This window comes from Leptodactylus fuscus, chromosome 4, assembly GCF_031893055.1.
Source record: "Leptodactylus fuscus isolate aLepFus1 chromosome 4, aLepFus1.hap2, whole genome shotgun sequence".
In the NCBI taxonomy this organism is placed as follows: domain Eukaryota; kingdom Metazoa; phylum Chordata; class Amphibia; order Anura; family Leptodactylidae; genus Leptodactylus; species Leptodactylus fuscus.
This window is the reverse complement of record NC_134268.1, coordinates 102,394,286-102,412,141: the sequence shown is the minus strand read 5'-3', so window position 1 is coordinate 102,412,141 and position 17,856 is coordinate 102,394,286. Positions and strand designations below refer to the sequence as shown.

The 17,856-nt window shown below is 43.8% G+C and overlaps 1 protein-coding gene across 1 annotated transcript in view; it reads left to right on the top strand.

Annotated features, from left to right (window-relative positions):
- Window positions 1-7,523: 7,523 nt before the first annotated feature.
- The window catches only part of KCNG2 (potassium voltage-gated channel modifier subfamily G member 2), a 199,453-nt gene continuing 189,120 nt past the window's right edge, over window positions 7,524-17,856 (top strand). Inside the window, exon 1 of the mRNA XM_075270943.1 lies at window positions 7,524-7,650. The gene's annotated coding sequence lies outside the window, so the exon portion shown is untranslated. The remainder of the gene's footprint in view (window positions 7,651-17,856) is intronic.

The window sequence follows — 17,856 nt, the reverse complement described above, 5'->3', positions numbered from 1 at the left end:
CATTGCACACAACCACGTGCAAGCCACCAGCTATGACTGAACGGCACCGCCGGTGCACGGGTAGCACACAGATGTCATCCGTGTGCCGGCCATGCTTCCATGGCCCCATCCATTCAATGAATGGGGTCAACGGAAGCATAGCCACAAAACAGACAGGAATAGGACCTGTCCTGAGTTTTTCAACTCGGACTGACGACCTGCACACTTATCGGCATAATACACGGTCATGTGCATGGGCTGACAGAAATGAATGGGTCAGTGTGCTATCCAGGAAAAAACAGATAGCACACTGAACTTGCACACAGTTGTATGCCAGGGGCCTTAAATGAGAGTAACTTGCTCTGACTTTAAAGGGGTTGTCCAAAGTCACATAACCCATTTTCATATATCCTACTAGGGAATTCTGGGTTAATTTATTGGGGTTCCCTGTTCACCTTAAAGAGGTTATCCAGGTTTTCAAAACTTTTGTCCTATTCATGTGATGAGGACAACAATTTTAGACTGTCGGAGGTTCATCTGCTGGGACCTCCACAGATCAGCTGTTTCACCACGCTGGCGATCAATAGAGAATGCATGGCAAAAACTCCATTTCAAAAAACCTGAGTTAGAAAGTTCTTCTCATAGGTTTGGGGTGCAGCTATTTAAGGGGCTGTGCCATTGACTTGCATCAGACAGTCGCTGCAGTACTCAAGTATGCAGCTATTTCAAGTATGGCATATGAGCATTGCAGCTCACACAAGCACTGAAACTAATCTGTGGGGGAGCCATTCGTCAGACCCCTACAATCTAAAATTGATAGGACATTAAATTTGCTAATTTGGATAAATCCTTTAATACTTACTTCTGAGTTTTCCAACATATTGCATATTTCTGCTAGGGACACAGTAATATTTGCATATTATTTAGATTCTTTTCTAACAGTCAGAGATTTACAAAGTGAAGCAGCCCTGTAGAGATGATTTTGGCACTGTGGTGTTCAAGCATAGTGTTACGGTTTTGTGTATTTATTAAAAAATAATATTTTAAACGACAGAACCTAGTCTGCAAGGCACTGCAGCGAGGTCCACAGGTCCAAAGATGGGTGACTGTACGTCTGAATAGTGTGCTACCAGTTAGATTGACCTGCAGGTGGCGCTGTGCGCAGAGTGTGAACCCTGCAGGATCCAATCCTAACATCACCCCCCCCGTCTTAGGGCCCCCCCCCCCCCCTTCAAAAGCCTCCACAAGGTCTGGTGCAACAATATTTACAGTGTGCACCCCAGACCGATTCTTGGGCTGGGAAGCGGAGTCAGAACGGCAGTGAGCGTCAGCCGCAGGCCATTCCCTTACTGCAGGGTTATCACGGGCGCATGACCCACATGCCCGCACAAACTCTCTGACATCACGACCCATACCAGGCCAGAAATAGGATTTACTAAGGAGTTTTTGCGTTCTCCTGCCACTAAAGTGTTCCCCAATGCATGAGGCGTGCGTCCGGGCGAGCATCTCCCGGCGCCCATTGGGTGGTACAAAAAATTCTATCTGGTGGCCCCCATACTTGGGAGAGAGGTGGCATAGCTAGTGCTGCACTGCCAATGGTTACTAACGGCTGATGTTTCCCTGCTTCCTAGGGCAGTGAGCGCAGAGATGCCCTGGCAGCTGACAGGAGAAACATACAGAATCTTGCTTTGGATGCCAGGAGAAATGTCCATAGGCTCAGGTGCGACCTCTACTGGCAGTGCAGAGGAATTGGAGGAAGGGAATACGGGAGCCAATCGAGTATGGGACCGGCTAGCCGCTATCTCCAGCTCTCGCGCACCATGCCGCAAATCAATGCGAGTAGCTAGGGCAATTAAAGTTTCTAGGGTACTAGGAACTTCACGGGTTGCCAAAGCATCCTTGACGTGAGGAGCTAAACCTTTCCAAAACACTGGCACCAAGGTTTTATCCGGCCAGTCAATTTTGGATGCCAGTGTCCTGAACTGCACTGCATATGTGCTGACAGTGCCTTAACCCTGGCTTAGGTCTAGTAGCTGCAGGGATGAATCAAAGGTGACCCGTGGACCTAAGAAGGCTTGTTTCAGGGCTCCTAGGAAGGCTGTGGCGCGAGTGCGGACCGGATCGCCACGATCCCATAAAAGCATAGCCCATTCTAATGCCCAGTCTGCTAAGAGGGATATTACAAACCCCACCTTACTCCTTTCAGTGGGGAATGCGGCTGCTTGCACCTCAAAGTGAATAGAGCATTGATTTATAAACCCCCTACATTCCCTTGACTCACCAGAAAATTTATTGGGGAGAGCCAAACGGGGGTTTATTGGGGAGAGCCAAACGGGGGTTTTGCCCAGTAGCTGATGGTGTAAGAGCTAGGGCTTGCGCTATCACTGTGCAGTGAGGGAGGCGTCCCCAGTAGTTGGTGGTCGCTGCTCCAGCGATAGGAGGCGCGCCTTCAACTGCTGCACATAGCGCTGTAACTGCGCCTGTTCAGACATGACAGCAAGACCTTGGCTCACACTTATGTTACAGTTCTGTGTATTTATTAAAAAATAATATTTTTAAACGACATAACCTAGTCTGCAAGGCATTGCAGCGAGGTCCACAGGCCCAATGATGGGTGGCTGTACGTCTGAATAGTGTGCTACCAGTTAAGCTGCACTGGCAGACATGCGGCGCGGTACAATGTGAACAAGCTGCAACAGTGCCCGGCCAGTTAACTTCACTGGCCAGGTGCACAGTACAGCTGAAAACAAACAAGGCTGCCAAGGGTTAACTCACCCCAGGTCAGCAACCACAGCAGCTCCAGCAACAGCCAAGAGTAACAAAGGTAGTTAGACAGTAAAGGAAGCTATCTGAGAAACCACACCTGCTATCAGCGCCTCAGGCTGGTACAGAGTCCACGGCTCCTAGCCTGGAGTAGGGCTGATAGTTCAGGATTTTACAGGTACTGAACAACAGAGTGGATAGTGGCAAGGAAAACCCCACACAGAGGCCTAGTCTGGCACCTGCCTGAAAACTGCAGCTAGCCCTGAACTACTGTCTTTAACAACCTCAGTGATTCTGATTCAAAGTGTGAGCGCCGGGCGGGCGTTGGCTCACACTTTTTAAAGGGAAGTCCCCGCCCAGTAGGGCCAGTGGTAGTGACCTCACCGCTCATGCCCAGTGGGTGAGAAATGGCACTTAGCCTGTGAGTGGCTCCAATAGGTCTGAGCATGCTCAGTAGGCCGAAAGCTGGACTTACACTCCAGACACCTCAATACATGAGGCCGAGGGTTAGATTGACCTGCAGGTGGCGCTGTGCGCAGAGTGTGAACCCTGCAGGACCCAATCCTAACGCATAGTTTCAGGTCGTGAGGTAAGGATTATGGAACATAAAACTTCCCAGTACATATTACAAGTCAGGAAAGAATGTGATCTTGTATTTGTGATCATTATAATTTGTACTTTTATGCTGAACACCATCGTACCTTCAGAGAGTTTAGTCCCGTGGTGGCGAACCTATGGCACGCTTGCCAGAGGTGGCACTCAGAGACCCCTCTTTGGGTACCCATGGAACAGATTATACTGTGTGGGAATCACTGTGGAGCAAATTGTACTGTGTGGGGGTCACTGTGGAGAAGATTATACTGTGTGGGTCCCCTCATTATTTATATCACACAGTATCTATTTTATAGCAGACAAGTGATAATATTTCAGGTTCTAATAACATTGCATGATAACTATAAAATAGATCCTGCACGATGTAAATAGTGAACATTAATTGTTAAAAATGATGCCAAATGCAAACAATTACCTTTCATTACAAGGTAGTTTTCTATCATTGAAAATTCTGTAAAGCCCCATTCATACAACCATATTTTGCGAGTCTACAATTGTAGGTCCACACAGTATTAAGGTTAAATTGCCGTGTTGGTACATTGCGATAAATTAGTGGGTTTTGGGCTGCAGTTTGATCACTCAGTCTCTAAAAGGTTCACCATCACTGGTTTAGTCCACTAGATTTCAGACTTGTTTTCAGAAATATGCAAATCAGTCTCAAGTGCAAACAGGTGTGTCACAGCCTCCAAGGGCTCCAGACAGGAAATAGCAGCCACGTGTGGGAAATCAACAAGCAGCTTCATAGCTGTAGCATAGGAAAAGTTTGTCAAGTATACAGGGGCAGAGATATACAACTAGAGACAGAACCTTTGGATGTGTGTTGAAAGCTCCAACTTCACTTAAATCTAAGTAGCAAGTTTTTAAAAGCAGCTTTTTCAAGGAAGTGGTACACATATTAAACTATGTAAGGGTGCATTCACACTTCGGATACGCTGAGCTGATTCTGAACGTAAAACACGTTCAGAATCAACGCGTACAAAGCAGATCCCATTCATTTCAATGGGAGCCGGCATACGAGCGCTCCCCATTGAAATGAATGGGCTGCTTTTTTCCCTATTGGTTTCAATGTGATACGCGCGTTTCAGCAGCTGTCAAGCTGGCCTGCCACTGAACTCATTCCTTGCTCTGTATCTGTGATTGTTCTGGCATCTCAGCAGCTCGCTGGGAAGCCATATAATGAGCGTGTTGTTGGTGTTGATGATCCACATGCTCCAGTGTTTCGGCAGCTCTCAAGCTGGCCTGCCGCTGAACTTGTTCCTTGCACCGTGCATGTGATTGTTCCGGCATCTCAGCAGCTCGCTGGGACGCCATATATTGAGCGTGTAGTTGACGTTGATGATCCGCCTGCTCCGGCGTTTCGGCAGCTACCAAGCTGGCCTGCAGCTGAGTTCATTCCTCGTGCTGTGCCTGTGATTGTTTCGGCATCTCAGCAGCTCGCTAGGATACCATATAATGAGCGTGTTATTAGCGTTGATGATCCGCCTGCTCTGGCGTTTCAGCAGCTGTCAAGCTGGCCTGTCGTTGAACTCGTTCCTCGCGCTGTGCCAGTGATTGTTCCGGCATCTCAGCAGCTCGCTGGGAAGCCATATAATGAGTGTGCTGTTGGCAACGATGATCTCCCTCAGCTTCGCTTGAGGAGAACTCCGTTGACTTCTGGCTACCTTCATAGTTCTCTTTGTTTTAGAATTTTGCAACTAATTAGATTTTCTTTTTCCCGACATGTTTAAAAGTAGCTGCCAATTTGGATTAAAGGTGTTTTCCATCCAGTGTGTCAGTATGCTGCCTTGAGCAGATCAGATAATATGCAAATACATGTACACAATGGACTGAGGGTTAGCTGTGTGTTTACATACACAGATAACAGACCTGGCTTATCAGTCTGCTGCCATGATTAGTTTGATATAGTATGTGAACATAAATTCATAACAGTCGTGAAGGCATGTCATTTACCGGGATAAAAAGTAGCCTACGTTTTAATCAAGGTTACAAATGATCAAATCTGTTCAGCTGTTTTTGCGTGATTGAGTAACAAACATACAAAAACACACAAATTTTCACATTTATAATATTAGTAGGATAGGATATCTGACTGGTGCACTTCTGAGCCTTAGGACTACAAGACGCTGCTGTACACATCTGAGCTGGGCTTTGCCTCACTCAAGTGGCAAGTTAGTAGACCAACCTCATATATGACGCCATGTTCACATCTACACAAGGCTGTCCATTGTTCTGGTCTGTTAGAGTACCAGAAGAATGTACACATGGACCCCTAAAACGTAGACACCAACAGTGCCTGATGGACCCCATTGACTAAAATGGGATCTTCTGGTATCAGTTGTTTTAAATTGAAACCTTCGGACAAAAAAGTAAAACTTGCAGAAATTTTCAGTGGTCGCTGCAATGGAGTTTTGAAACAGAAACACTCCGCTGCAGATGTCAACCCAGCCTTACTGGTAAAGCTGACCAACAGAATCTCAGATATATATATATTTATTTATATTTATAGCATTTCCACATATTATGAAAATTACAGCATGTCAATTATATCTACAAAAACACTGGCGGTTTCCCTTTAGGTATAATTTAAGTAGAAAGCCTGCAGAGGAAACCCATGCATCCTTTCTGTGAAAAGCGCTGTGGTTAAACCACAATGTGTTTCCACCGCGGTTTTTACCGCAGTGCTTTTTGCTGTGGCCTACTACGTGGTGCCTTAGCCTTAACTGCTTTTTCTCTTGCAGATTTTGCTGCGTTTTTAGATCAAAGTCAGGAGTGGTTTGAAAAAGAAAAAAAAAAACTTTAAAAAAAACTGCAGCAAAAAAAGAGCAGTTTTTGGGCAACGTGTGGTCTCAGCCTAAATTGCACCTTGCCAAAACTAATGTGTGCAAAATCACTGTGTGAATGCATCCCTACACATCATCCAAACAGCAGGTAATATACAGTACAAGGCAGGCTCCTGTTCTTCCTCTTTTATGGGGCCACCTGGAGACATGTGAGCCAGGCATTGTTCACTAGCAGCTTCAGCACTTAAAGGGGTTGGCCACTTTCAGACCAATATTGACAAACAAATGTACAATAACAAGAGATACAATTATACCGCGAGGAATTGATACAGAAAGTATATTGGAAAATTGTATATCTTTTTATTGCACATTTGTTAGTCAATATTGGTCTGAAAGTGGCCAACCCCTTTAAGGTTACAGCAGACATTGCACCCAGGCGACTTACTATGTATAAGCGCCCCATAAAGTTCTAGAAAGCCGGTTCCTAGTCAGCATGATAAGAGGCAGCGCTACAGTAAGGACACTGAGGAGGAGCAGAGCCTCTGAGGAGCGCTACTCACTCTTACTACAGCCATCACCATGGAGCGCACATCACCTCAGCCTGACACATACTCCGCTGCATGGCGCTTTGCTCTCAGTACATAGGTGTGCAGTGCAGCGGATCTGCTATGAGGTAAGTACAGGACTTCAGCCCGGCACCTCTGTACATGGGCGGTGTTGTGGGCGGGAATCCTCTCCACACTGTGGGTAGCATGTACAGGGCTGGAGGGTGTGGAGCTCGTCACTTGCCTCAGTGTTCCTGGCTGCAGTGGGACAGGAGCTGAGGATGTGCAAGTAGTAGTGGAGGACCGGACTGATCGTCAGCTGCTGCTGGTGAGTAGCTGCCTCAGCTCTATACTATGTCTCACCATGTATACCGGAGAAATACTGACACCCTATATGACCCTAACAATGCATCCTTATATAAGGTCAGCTTTATTACATGGGGCTGCTGTATCCAGTGCGCTGGACGGGACAGGATAAGTTCTGCTGCCTAGTTGTAGCTGTGCTGACTTTGTCATATGCAGAATTTTCTGGTATAAAACACATAATATCAAACTGTATTTGCATGGGATTGCAGGGAGACCTACTGCATTATTGTAACACCAACTACCCAGCCCTAGAGAGCCAAATGACAAATTCAGCTCTGCTTCACCACAGCAGTCAGTCATAAAGGGCACTTAGTAGTCGTGTGCTGCTCACCAGGTAATCTCTAGTGTGCAGTGCAGCGGATCTTGTCCCTGCTATGAGGTAACTACAGGACTTCAGCCCGGCACCTCTGTACAGGCTTCCCTCACATGGGCGGTGCTGTGGGCGGGAATCCTCTCCACACTGTGGGTAGCATGTACAGGGCTGGAGGGTGTGGAGCTCGTCACTTGCCTCAGTGCTCCAGGCTGCGGAGGGACCAGCTTGTGGGACAGGAGCTGAGGATGTGCAAGTAGTAGTGGAGGACTGGACTGATCGTCTGCTGCCGCTGGTGAGTAGCTGCCTCAGCTCTATACTATGTCTCACCATGTATACCGGAGAAATACTGGCACCCTATATTACACTGTGACCCTAACAATGCATCCTTATATAGGGTCAGCTTTATTACATGGGGCTGCTGTATCCAGTGCGCTGGACGGGACAGGACAAGTTCTGCTGCCTAGTTGTAGCTGTGCTGACTTTGTCATATGCAGAATTTTCTGGTATAAAACACATAATATCAAACTGGGATTGCAGGGAGACCTACTGCATTATTGTATCACCAACTACCCAGCCCTAGTGAGCCAAATGACAAATCCAGCTCTGCTTCACCACAGCAGTCAGTCATAAAGGGCACTTAGTAGTCTCTCTAGTGTGGCTGAGCCTGTTTGTGCCTCATTCTGTCCTGCCCTTTAGCACCCTGGCATCTGGTTATAATGCTGCCATATTTACTGGAGATGTAGCTTCGTTTTTTTCCCCCTAGTAATATGCAGATTCTGTGGATACAAGCGTAACATTGCTGGATCTGGATGTCCTCTATACTGATCATACGTCAACTTTATTACTGACCTAAGAGCCCATTAAGTTTTTAATAAAAAGTTATAGTTTAATGTGGTTTGTTGTAATGTCACCCGAATGGTCGCGGAGGTGAAGATTCACACAGGAGAATGATTTTCAGGAATAGCAAACAAGCCATAGACTTCATTATTACATCCCTTTATAATGAATTCCCTTTCCACAATTACATGAATGATATTCCCAGTAGGGATATAAGCATTAGTTGGTAATGAACTAATTACATGATGTACTTCAATTGATAATCTGATATACAGTAGTCAGCAATATCCATTACGTGTGATACTACAGTTGTACTGTTTAGATCTGTCATAGGCATCATCGATGGAATGGATGCTGCTGTGCTGGATGGTACTCGCCAACTGTCCGGTGAGATAGGGAATAGTATTATCACTAGTAAAAGTTTGTTGATGGGATATCACCATGTGTGGCTACATATCTAGAACTCAGGGTGGGCTCGGGCATTGAAATAATCTGTTCGGTGAGTCAATTGTGATTCATAAGCACCACAGTGCACAGGATGAAGGTGGCGGAGCAACCTGCAGATTTATTACACCCACATTAATATGCTGCACAATAGATAGGAAGATCTGAGAATTGTAAAGATAAATATATTGCTTTACAAAAAAAACTTCACAATTATGATTTATTTCCTAATTATTGCATCTAAAGTAGTATAAAATCATTGTTTCAAAACTGATGGAAATCTACTTCATCGGCCAATAATTTCCATGCTATGTTCTTTTAATGATAAGCATTTTCCTACAATAATCGGTATGCGTGTCTTATAAAGAATAATCCTTACAATGACTAAGCCTAGAGTAAGATATTATCAGATTAGACACAGTGGGGAACATTTATTTATTTATTTATTTTTTTAATCTATCCTTTTTTTGAAGTTTTGTGCTGTTTGTGCAAGATTTATCATCTGTTTGTGCCCGTTTTGAAGGCTTTTACACCAGGCTTATTATTTGGCTATTTTGTGGTTTAGAATGTGGTTTATTTGGAGTAACATTTTATGATGCATTTATGGCAATGTCACGCCAGTACATGGGCAGCATAAAGAAACCGGAAATATCTGACGGCAGTGGAATCTAATAATAAATTCCCCCAGTGACCATTAAAACATTTGTCAAAATGGCAGAAATCCTGATCTTACAGCTGTCTATACATCATGTGTGATCAGCCAACCAGCTAATGTGTATGGGGTGTCCCAACTCCACTGAGGGAACATGTCAGGGAAAAAGAAAGGCTTAGGCACGGAAGGGTTTTAACTTGTCAGGTACTTTATTCTTAGGGGGGTTATTTCCCTCTCTCTTGGCTGAGCATTCATGTGACATCTAAATTGAAAGAACACTTTTAGCTTAATTTTGTAACTTTGTAGGAATTGTCTGCTTGTGAAAACTCATTTTTCATATACTCTGTTAGAGGTCTGAATTATCCCCTGATCTCTTGACCAGAGAATAGAGTAGTTATTAGGAATGTATCTCACTTTGGAGGACCTGCCTACATTACACAGACAACCTATTGATATGTGAAGTATTTGATGCCACATTTCCCCGGTGCTACCAGGTTTCCCAACAGATTACAATTGACTGATAGGAGGAGGGAGATGACATTGTGATTAGCTTCATACACCCTGCTAGCAGGTAGGGATTTGTCAAAGCAGGGAACCATTTTAAATGGCATCAACTACCAAAATCACTTCTAAACCACTGATATGCAGTTATAGGGGCTGTTACACTGGGTTCACACCAGCGCCTTGGTCTCCGTTCTCAGGTTTCCATCTTCTGCAAACAGAAACCTGTCAGACCGTGAGCGCCTGTGAGCGTTTTGTGCTCTCCACGGTGAAACCATTTTTTTTTTTTTTTTTTTAACCGGACACAAAGTCCTGCATGTCTGACTTTGGATCCGGTTAAAAAAAAAAACTGTTTCACAGCGGAGAGCACAAAACGCTCACAGGCGCTCAAGGCCGGACACTTTTCAACCCATTCAAATGAATGGGTTTGAAAAATGACTACAGGTTTCCGTTTCCTGACCAGTTTCGGGAAACCTGCAAAATGGAGACCGGGGCACAGATGTGAATGAGCCCTTAGTGGCATAATGAAAAAACTTTTTGTGTCAAAGTACAATCTTGTTGTTGAGAAAATTAAATGGGTTATGGCACAAAAACATTTGTCCATTATCCACAGGATAGTGGATACGTGTCAGATCTCTGGGGGTCCAAACATTGGGAATCCAAGCAATAGAACAGGGAACTCAAAATTCTATAGTAAATAGTCTGTGATTTGTTGTAGTGAGCCAACCCCATTCATGCCAAATTTATGTTAGTTCCCTTATATTCTATGTGACTCTGCCTTCTTTAAGAGAGCGACCCATGTAGACCACATTAAAATGGGTTGTTTCAAGATTTAAGCTGTTCAGCTATCCACTGGATAGATGATAAATGTCTGATATGTGGGGGTCCAACCATAGGGAACCCCAATGATCACAAAAAGTTAAGTTTTGTGTCCCCCATATAAATGGAGCAGCCGTCAAGCAGTGCTGTTCTTGGCTATGTTTGTCAGTCTCATAGAATTTTAATAGTTGCAGCCATGTCCTGTCCAGTAGATAGGTGATAAATTTCAGTCTTGGAACAATCCCTTTAAAGATGGGGCCATACAATGTCAGTTCCCTGAATGGCAAATCTGCCAAGTTATCTCTGCTGGGTTATGCTGCATGCATAGGAAGATTTTCCATTCACTTTTCAGAAAATCTGAGAGCCCTCAGTGTCAATGTTAGTTCTATCTTAGCTTTCCAAGAAACATATATAACTATAATAAAAAAAAGCAGTTGACATTTTACAACATATCAAAAGAGGATGTCTCAAAGACTTTAGAAAGAAATGCTAATTATTGTGCTGTCATGAAGGTGCCGGGTTTTGGAGGCACAGCTTGTACAGCTGAAATGTAGCCAAAAACCACATTGAAAAACAGCGATAATTTGGGTAAAACCAGTTGCACAGCATAATTTGGTGTAAGTGTACAGAGATGTTTTGCAGCCGTGGCTGCATGTGTAGGGTGACATACTGTATAATGTTGTATTAGGGGGCATTCACACTTGTGCTCGTGTCTGCTTGCCGGGTTTCTGTCCTATTCCACAGAGAAACTGCATAGTGGATGGCTTCTCAGCAGTCAGTTTTAGAGATGAGCGAACAGTAAAATGTTCAATATTCATTTCGAATAGCCGCTCAATATTCGACTATTCGAACAAATATCGAACCCCATTATAGTCAATGGGAGAAAATGCTTCGCTACAGAGGATCCCACCATTCGACTCAGGAGAGTCACCAAGTCCACTACCACACCCCAGGAAATGATGCCAACACCCTGGAATGCAACTGGGACAGCAGGGGAAGCATGTCTGGGGGCATCAAGTACCTTTATTATGTCAGGATCCCTGTCAGCTTGTGATATGCCGGAGCTGACTTTTTCCCATAGGAATGCATTGACCAGTGTTGATTGGCCAGTGTACAGCATTCTGCCAATCAACGCTGGTTCTGCTGGAGGAGGCGGAGTCTAAAATCGGTCCACAGCAGTTTCCATTCTGGTCCAATTTTAGACTCCGCCTCCTCCGGCAGAACCAGCGTTGATTGGCCGAATGCTGTACACTGGCCAATCAACGCTGGTCAATGCATTCCTATGGCGAGATGAAGCAGAGCTAGCCGTGTGATTAGCCTGGCTACTCCCAACCATCCCTCCAGCTACTCCTCCTGTCACACACATCTCTGGTGTAATAGAGCTCAGCACACACTCAGCTCTGCTACATCTCTACACTCTGTTGTAGAGCTAAGTGTGTGCTGAGCTCTGCTACACATGAGATGTGTGTGACAAGAGGAGTAGATGGAGGGATGATTGGGAGTAGTGCAGAGCTGCTACACCAGAGATGTAGCAGAGCTGGCCGATGTTAGCAATCCGATGCAGCAGAGCTGAGTGTGTTAGTCTGCTGCATCGGACTGCTACATCTGCCAGCTCTCCTACACCGGGCCGTGCGCTCAGCTCAACTACTCTGGAGTAGTTGGGCTGAGTGTGCAGTATCGTATCGGACTACATGGGAGATGAAGCAGAGCTGGGATTTTACGATCCTATTCACTACACAGTATGTAGTCCAAAAATTGTTTACAGTTTTTTGACCCCACGCTGTGTAGTGATTAACCCCCTCCCCCCCACCGGTGTCTGCTTACCTGAAGCTCCCTGTTCTTCTAGGTCCGGTCCGGTCCTCTGTCTGGTCTTCAGAGCGCCCTGCCCCCCTATCCCCCAACTAGTATTATAACGAAGGCGGGGCTTAGGAGAGTGTGGGCGGGGGAGGGGGTTAATCACTACACAGTGTGGTGTCCAAAAATTGAAACACTCTGCAGATAATACTGCACACTCAGCTCAACTACACTCTGCAGACGATACTGCACACTCAGCTCAACTACACTCTGCAGACGATACTGCACACTCAGCTCAACTACACTCTGCAGACGATACTGCACACTCAGCTCAACTACTCCGGAGTAGTTGAGCTGAGCGCATAGCCAGATGTAGCAAAGCTGGCAGATGCAGCCAAGCAGAGTGCATGCCCAGCTCTGCTTCATCTCCGATGTACAGTACTGTGTCAGCACTGCTACATCTGAGATCGGACCACAATGGAAACTGCTGTGGACCAATTTTAGACTCCGCCTCCTCCAGCAGAACCAGCGTTGATTGGCCGAATGCTGCACACTGGCCAATCAACGCTGGTCAATGCATTCCTATGGGAAAAAGTCAGCTCGCGCATATCGCAAGCTGACAGGGATCCCAACCAGATAGCGCTCCAAAGAGCTGGGTGAGTAACATTCCCCCCCTAAATAAAGGTAATCCCTAGCTAACCCTGCCTGTAGATCTGTCCCTGTCTCACAGTCACATAGTTCACAGTCCCAAATTAATCGAATGTTAAATCTACCATTCGTCTAAATTGGAGGTCACTTGATTTTTTTTAAAAAAAATTGTCGTAGACAACTACGTTGTCGTAGTTCCTGTCCCACCTCCCCTGCGCAGTTATTGGTGCAAAAAACGCGCCAGGGAAGGTGGGAGGGGATAAACAATTTTACTGCGTTTGCCTCGTGGTGTTCGATTGGAATCGAACACCTCGAACGGCCTGATATTCGATTGAATATGTATTCGATCGAATGGTGTTCGCTCATCTCTAGTCAGTTTTAAAGCCCATTCATTTGAATGGGTTTTAAAAGGAAACTGCCGGTGTCCAAATGCAGCCTTTCTGCGGGGGAAGCGGCCAAACTGGTGGTTTGCTTTTAAAACCCATTCAAATGAATGGGTTTTAAAAGTGACCGCTGAAAAGCCGTCCCCTATGCAGTTTCTCTGGGGAACAGGACAGAGACCCAAAGGGTGGACACCGGCACAAGTGTGAACGCCCCTTTAGAACTATTGCATATATGTTGTGCACAACTTTCACATGGTCAGTATTTGGTGTATCTAGTTTTGGGCAAAATATTTTTAACTTGCTAGACATGCGGTTGTGAATTCTTAGAAAAATGGGCCTGGCTTTAGTGTGCCACAATACACCAAAGATGGTCCAAAATTGAGAGATCCATGAAAAAGTCCAGAGAAATAGCTCCTTCTATTTTTGTTTAAATCTTCACACGGACCGTTAACCCCTTCCCGCAGCAGTAATTTTTCTATTTTCAATTTTTGTTTTTGACTCCCTGCCTTCCAAACTCAATAACTTTATTAATTTTCTGTTCAGAGGGCCATATGAGAGCTTATTGTTTGCAGGAAAAATTGTACTTTGTAGTGGTAGCATTTAGTTTTTGGGTTGTTTTTTTTTAAATGTGGATTGTGAGCCCCATATAGGGATCACAATGTACAATTTTTTTTCCCCCTATTAGTATGTCTTTGTAGAAAGGGAGGAAATCCACACAAGCACGGGGAGAACATTCAAACTCGTTGCAGATGTTGTTCCTGGCGGGATTCGAACCCGGTACCATTTAGTATTCTGTACCATGTACTAGGAAACTGGAAACAAATTCAGAATCGGGTGAAATTGGAGAAACTGCATTTCTGTGACTTTCTTATGGGCTTTATTAAGCTAAAATGACATGTCACCTGTATTCTATGGGTTGGTACACTTTTAACCACTATAAATTATGTGTAATATTACATGTATAATATGTTTGTTTATTTTTATTTCAAATCTAGCGAAAGGGGGATTTTTTTTATATATATATATATATATATATATATATAGTCCTATGAAAAAGTTTGGGCACCCCTATTAATCTTAATCATTTTTAGTTCTAAATATTTTGGTGTTTGCAACAGCCATTTCAGTTTGATATATCTAATAACTGATGGACACAGTAATATTTCAGGATTGAAATGAGGTTTATTGTACTAACAGAAAATGCGCAATATGCATTAAACCAAAATTTGACCGGTGCAAAAATATGGGCACCTCAACAGAAAAGTGACATTAATATTTAGTAGATCCTCCTTTTGCAAAGATAACAGCCTCTAGTTGCTTCCTGTAGCTTTTAATCAGTTCCTGGATCCTGGATGAAGGGATTTTGGACCATTTCTTTCTACAAAACAATTCAAGTTCAGTTAAGTTTGATGGTCGCCGAACATGGACAGCCCGCTCTCAAATGATCTGAAAACAAAGATTGTTCAACATAGTTGTTCAGGGGAAGGATACAAAACGTTGTCTCAGAGATTTAACCTGTCAGTTTCCACTGTGAGGAACATAGTAAGGAAATGAAAGACCACAGGGACAGTTCTTGTTAAGCCCAGAAGTGGCAGGCCAAGAAAAATATCAGAAAGGCAGAGAAGAAGAATGGTGAGAACAGTCAAGGACAATCCACAGACCACCTCCAAAGAGCTGCAGCATCATCTTGCTGCAGATGGTGTCACTGTGCATCAGTCAGCAATACAGCGCACTTTGCACAAGGAGAAGCTGTATGGGAGAGTGATGAGAAAGAAGCTGTTTCTGCACGTACGCCACAAATAGAGTTGCCTGAGGTATGCAAAAGCACATTTGGAGAAGCCAACTTCATTTTGGAAACAAAGATTGAGTTGTTTGGTTATAAAAAAAGGCGTTATGCATGGCGTCCAAAAAGAAACAGCATTCCAAGAAAAACACTTGCTACCCACTGTAAAATTTGGTGGAGGTTCCATCATGCTTTGGGGCTGTGTGGCCAATGCCGGCACCGGGAATCTTGTTAAAGTTGAGGGTCGCATGGATTCCACTCAGTATCAGCAGATTCTTGAGAATAATGTTCAAGAATCAGTGACGAAGTTGAAGTTACGCCGGGGATGGATATTTCAGCAAGTCAATGATCCAAAACACCGCTCCAAATCCTCAGGCATTCATGCAGAGGAACAATTACAATGTTCTGGAATGGCCATCCCAGTCCCCAGACCTGAATATCATTGAACATCTGTGGGATGATTTGAAGCGGGCTGTCCATGCTCGGCGACCATCTAACTTAACTGAACTTGAATTGTTTGTCCAAAATACCTTTATCCAGGATCCAGGAACTGATTAAAAGCTACAGGAAGCAACTAGAGGCTGTTATCTTTGCAAAAGGAGGATCTACTAAATATTAATGTCACTTTTCTGTTGAGGTGCCCATACTTTTGCACCGGTCAAATTTTGGTTTAATGCATATTGCACATTTTCTGTTAGTACAATAAACCTCATTTCAATCCTGAAATATTACTGTGTCCATCAGTTATTAGATATATCAAACTGAAATGGCTGCTGCAAACACCAAAATATTTAGAACTAAAAATGATTAAGATTAATAGGGGTGCCCAAACTTTTTCATAGGACTGTAAATATAATTTTTTTAAATATATTAAAAATGGTTTTTGTGGTTTTAACTATTTCATGAGCCCCCCCCATGGGGGCTTGAGCCTGCAATCTTTTGATTGCATGTCCCATACACTTCAATACAACTGTAGCTGTGGCTTCCTAGCGTCCGCCATCCTGTGTGTAAATGAACCGTAAACCACCAAAAAGGTTGTGCAATTCAGGTCTCACAGTCTAAAGATGCACCTGATTTATCATCCAGTCTCAGCCCCTTTGATAAATCTGGTGCATTTTCAGACTGGTGTTTGCACTGTCTATCTATTAGGAAATCTGGATCTGTATGTGTTTATACTGTATTCACTCAGTACACTGTAGAAATAAATGTCGTGCTGCTGCCTAGAGAATCTCAACAAACTACTGGTGCTGAAACTATCTTATTATGTATCACTGTCTAGTCATTTAACCCCTTTAATGGCAGGTTTCATCAAAGACAACCCCTCTGACCTGTTGGAGCCATTTGTTTTTATTGTGGATGTGTACAGAGTGACTGCATGGCATGGGCGCAGGCGCTGTGCTCTTAATTTCTCCCCATGGTGTATCCTATACCGACTATTTAACTCTTTAGATGATGCGACAATAGTAGGGCATTTAAGCAGTTACATCTAATTGTAAGTGTGTGGGTTTTTTTCATTCTACCCCACAGAAATTTTTTTTTGCAGTAGATTATGTGGTACCTGAAATGGTGCCATTGAAAAACGTCTTTGATTCTCAATTTTTTTTCTCTGAGAAAATGAAAGGTCACCGCCCAATTGGAGCTTCAGAGCTAGTTTACATATAACCTACTGATAGGGACATATGGATCCCTCCGTATGTTGTAGAGGTCCTAATTAGATAATTAATTAACAGGCCTAGATGGACTGCAGCCATCTTTCTTTTAGGCCTGGAGAACTGATTAAGACACAAGATGGTAGTGTATCAAAAGAGTTCTGATTTTATTGTAAGAAAAAGGTAGTTTAAATACATTACAGACAAAGAGCTGGCTTGGCTATTCTAATCAGTACAATCATGATTGGTTATAGAGATATAAGACAAGCCTGGCACATGGCTATTGGCTGAGGCTCATTATAATCTGCATCTCATTATAGCTTTCCACACTGGGATGGACTTTCCCATGAAACAAAGAAGGATTCAAAATACTTATGTGTGAGCTAACATCCCAGACTATGTCTATATGTATATATCATGGCAAAAGAGATAAGATGACACGTTCCATAGACTCTGTGTCTATACACACACTAAGTGACCTTCATATACCATAAAATATGACAGAGTGCCCAGATACCATAAGATTAATACTTTTGTTGGTTATGTGTCCATACATCATGTAAAGGAGATATGAGATATACAAAGTCAGCTGCATCTTCTCAAAATGAGGCCCTTGAGAGATAAGGATTAGCAACCTATGCATTAACGTTCATTATCACATTCCTTAAAGTCTAACAAGGGGCCTCCTTGACTTAAGCAGAAAAATACATACTTATACAGTTTATATGTGAAAGAGCACAAGATGGCTGCCAAAATACAAAGATGGAGGACTTAACTCTAACATTTCCCCCATTTTGAGATGGTTGAATACAGAAATTAACATGTAAGTACTTCAGTGACCTAATGTCCACTGCGGGATTTCCCAGATTCCCTACATGTATTTTTCTGCATTTCAACCTTTATCTCAAAAAATCCTTCTTAGGGGTCTGGCCTCTCAAGTTTTGTATTTTTTCATCCGGTTGCATAAACACTGTAATAGTTTAAACAA